Below are 4,824 nucleotides of genomic sequence, written 5' to 3'. Positions count from 1 at the left end.
TAACGTGTTTTGGGCGTTCAACTCCGGATCATGACGTTTTTCTGGCGTTTAACTCCAGACAGCAGCATGTACTTGGCGTTCAACGCCAAGTTACGTCGTCTATATTAGCACAAAGTATGGACTATTATATATTTTTGGAAATCCCTGGATGTCTATTTTCCAACGCCGTTGAGAGCGCGCCAATTGGACTCCTGTAGCTCCAGAAAATCCATTTCGAGTGCAGAGAGGTCAGGATCCAACAGCATCAGCAGTCCTTTTTCAGCCTAACTCAGATTTTTGCTCAGCTCCCTCAATTTCAGCCAGAAATTACCTGAAATCATAGAAAAATACACAAACTCATAGTAAAGTCCAGAAATATGATTTTTGCCTAAAAACTAATGAAAACATCCCTAAAAGTAGCTCAAACTTACTAAAAACTATCTAAAAACAATGCCAAAAAGCGTATAAATTATCCGCTCATCAGAGGTGCTTGCCCTGTTGGATCTCTGCTTTCCTACTGCTTTTATCCAACCCTTCTTACTCCTTTCCATGGCAAGCTGTATGTAGGGCATCACCGTTGTCAATGGCTACATCCCATCCTCTCAGTGAAAAAGGTCCAAATGCTCTGTCACAGCACGGCTAATCATCTGTCGGTTCTCGATCATGTTGGAATAGAATCCCTTGATTCTTTTGTGTTTGTCATCACGCCCAACAATCGCGAGTTTGAAGCTCGCCACAGTCATTCAATCCCGGAATCCTACTCGAAATAGCACAGACAAGGTTAGACTTTCCAGATTCCCATCAATGCCGTCATCAATTCTAGCTTATACCACGAAGATTCTGATTAAGGAATCCAAGAGATATGCGCCCGTCTAAGGTAGAACAGAAGTGGTTGTCAGTCACGCGTTCATAGGTGAGAATGATGATGAGTGTCACGGATCATCACATTCATCATGTTGAAGTGCAACGAATATCTTAGAATAAGAACAAGCGGAATTGAATAGAAAATAGTAGTAATTACATTGAAACTCGAGGTACAGCAGAGCTCCAAACCCTTAATCTATGGTGTGTAGAAACTCCACCGTTGAAAATACATAAGCAATGAAGGTTCAGGAATGGCCGAATGGCCAGCGCCCCCAAACGTGATCAATAGTCTCCTAAGATGAATAATAAAATAAAACTGAGACCAAAGATATCTAATACAATAGTAAAATGTCCTATTTATACTAGACTAGCTACTAGGGTTTACAGAAATAAGTAATTAATGCAGAAATCCACTTTCGGGGCCCACTTGGTGTGTGCTTGGGTTGAGCTTGAGCTTTACACTTGCAGAGGCTTCTTTTGGAATTGAACGCCAAGTTGTAACATATTTTTGGCGTTCAACTCTGGTTCGTGACGTGTTTCTGGCGTTTGACTCTAGAATGCAGCATGGAACTGGCGTTGAGCGCCAGTTTACATCGTAAAATCTCGAATAAAGTATGGACTATTATATATTGCTGGAAAGCTCTGGATGTCTACGTTCCAACGCCATTGAGAGCGGCTATTTGGAGTTCTGTAGCTCCAGAAAATTCATTTCTAGTGCAGGGAGGTCAAAATCCAACAGCATCAGCAGTCCTTTGTCAGCCTTCTTATCAGAGTTTTGCTCAAGTCCCTCAATTTCATCCAGAAAATACCTGAAATCAGAGAAAAACACACAAACTCATAGTAAAGTCCAAAAATGTGAATTTATCATAAAAACTAATGAAAACATCCCCTAAAGTAACTATATCCTATTAAAAACTACTTAAAAATAATGCCAAAAAGCGTATAAATTATTCGCTCATCACAATACCAAACTTAAATTGTTGCTTGTCCCCAAGCAACTGAAAATCAATTAGGATAAAAAGAAGAGAATATACTATAAATCCCAAAATATCAATGAATATTAATTCTAATTAGATGAGCGGGACTTGTAGCTTTTTGCTTCTGAACAGTTTTGGCATCTCACTTTCTCCTTTGAAGTTTAGAATGATTGGCATCTATAGGAACTTAGAATTTTAGATAGTGTCATTGATTCTCCTAGTTAAGTATGTTGATTCATGAACACAGCTATTTTTATGAGTCTTGGCTGTAGCCCTAAGCACTTTATTTTCCAATATTACCACCGGATACATAAATGCCATAGACACATGACTGGGTGAACCTTTTCAGATTGTGACTCAGCTTTGCTAAAGTCCCCAGTTAGAGGTGTCCAGAGCTCTTAAGCACACTTTTTTTGCTTCGGATCACGACTTTAACCACTCAGTCTTAAGCTTTTCACTTAGACCTGCATGCCACAAGCATATGGTTAGGAACAGCTTGATTTAGCCGCTTAGGCCTGGATTTTATTTCCTTGGGCCCTCCTATCCATTGATGCTCAAAGCCTTGGATCCTTTTTATCCTTGCCTTTTGGTTTTAAGGGCTATTGGCTTTTTTTGCTAGATTTTTCTTTTTCTTTCTATTTTTTTCGCTAAATTTTTTTTCAAGCTTTTGCTTTTTTACTGCTTTTTCTTGTTTCAAGAATCAATTTTCATAATTTTTTAGATTGTCAATAACATTCTCTTTATTCATCATTCTTTCAAGAGCCAACAATTTTAACATTCATAAACAACAAGATAAAAAATATGCATTGTTCAAGCATTCATTCAGAAAACAAAAATTATTGTCACCACATCAATATAATTAAACTAAATTCATGGATAATTTCAAAATTCATGTACTTCTTGTTCTTTTGAATTAGAAACATTTTTCATTTAAGAGAGGTGAAGGATTCATGGAATTATTCATAGCTTAAAGACATAGTTATTACTTACTAATGATCATGTAATAAAGACACAAACATAAACATATAGCATAAAATCGAAAAAGCAGAAAAAAATAAGAACAAGAAATGAGTCTACCTCAGTGATGGTGGCGCCTTCTTGAAGGACCAATGGTGCTTTGAGCTCCTCTATGTCTCTTCCTTGCCTTTGTTGCATGATCCCTAATGATTTTGGTGCTCCTATCTTTAGTTGCTCCCAATAATTGTGTGGAGGAAAATGTATCCCCTGAGGTATCTCAGGGATTTCTTGATGAGGGAATTCCTCATGCTCTCTTGATGTGCAGTCAAATGCTCTATTACTGAGCTATGGACCCTTGAGATGAATCTCTCCATCTCCCATGACTCAGAGGTGGAAGCAATTGTCTTTCCTTTTTCTTCTTCTTTTTTTTTAGGTTTCTCTAGCCTTAGGTGCCATCAATGGCTATGGAAAAGCAAAAAGCTATGCTTTTACCACACCAAACTTAGAATGTTGCTCGTCCTCGAGCAAAAGAAGAAAGAATAGAAGAAGAAGAAGAAGATATGGAGGAGAGGGAGAGAGGTGTGTATTCGGCTATGTAGGGTGGGTTTGGGTGGGAAAGAGATGATGGATGTGAGTGGTGAAGAGGTAATGGGGAAGAGAGATTGATGTGATTGGTGAAGAAGAAAGAAGGTAAGTTGAGGTAGGTGGGGATCCTGTGGGGTCCACATATCCTGGGATGATCCTGTGGGGTCTACAGATCCTGGGATGATCCTGTAGGGTCCACAGATCCTGAGGTGTCAAGGATTTACATCCCTGCATCAATTAGGCATGTAAAATGCCTTTGCATGCAATTCTGGCATTTAAACGCCGAAGTGATGCATGTTCTGGGAGTTCAACGCCTATGTGCAGCATGTTTCTGGCGTTGAACGCCAGTTCCATGCTTGTTTCTGGCGTTCAACGCTAGCTCTCCTCAGGGTATATTCCTGGCGTTTAAATGCCAAGATGCTACTTGTTTCTGGCGTTTAAATGCCAGGATACTGCTTGTTTCTGGCGTTCAACGCCAAATCCATGCTCTGTTCTGGCGTTGAACGCTAGCCAGATGCTCCTTACTGGCGTTTAAACGCCAGTAAGTCCTTCCTCTAGGGTGTGATTTTTCTTCTGCTGGTTTTGAATCTGTTTTTAATTTTAATATTTTTTATGACTCCATATGATCATGAACCTAATAAAACATAAAAGAACAATGAAAATAAAATAAAATTAGATAAATAAAAATTGGGTTGCCTCCCAATAAGCGCTTCTTTAATGTCAATAGCTTGACAGTGGGCTCTCATGGAGCCACACAGGTGATCAGGTCAATGTTGTATAGTCCCAACACCAAAGTTAGAGTTTGGTTGTGGGGGTTCAACACCAAACTTAGAGTTTGGTTGTGGCCTCCCAACACCAAACTTAGAGTTTGACTGTGGGGACTCTGTTTGACTCTGTACTGAGAGAAGCTTTTCATGCTTCCTCTCCATTGTTAAAGAAGATCCTTGAGCTTTAAACACAAGGTAGTCCCCATTCAATTGAAGGACTAATTCTCCTCTGTTAACATCTATCACAAGGTAGTCCCCATTCAATTGAAGGACTAGTTCACCTCTGTCAACATCAATCACAGCTTTTGCTGTGGCTAGGAAGCGTCTTCCAAGAATGATGGATTCATTCTCCTCCTTCCAAGTGTCTAAGATTATGAAATCAGCAGGGATGTAAAGGCCTTCAACCTTTACCAACACATCCTCTACCAATCCATAAGCTTGTCTTACTGACTTGTCTGCCATTTGTAATGAGAATAAGGCAGGCTGTACCTCAATGATCCCCAGCTTCTCCATTACAAAGAGTGGCATAAGATTTATGCCTGACCCTAGGTCACACAGAGCTTTCTCAAAGGTCATGGTGCCTATAGTACAGGGTATTACGAATTTGCTAGGATCTTGTCTCTTTTGAGGTAAAGTTTGCTGAACCCATGTATCTAGTTCACTAATGAGCAAGGGAGGTTCACCTTCCCAAGTCT

This window comes from Arachis duranensis, chromosome 2 (assembly GCF_000817695.3).
Source record: "Arachis duranensis cultivar V14167 chromosome 2, aradu.V14167.gnm2.J7QH, whole genome shotgun sequence".
NCBI classification, from domain to species: domain Eukaryota; kingdom Viridiplantae; phylum Streptophyta; class Magnoliopsida; order Fabales; family Fabaceae; genus Arachis; species Arachis duranensis.
The sequence above is the reverse complement of the archived record's forward strand: the minus strand, read 5'-3'. Positions refer to the sequence as shown.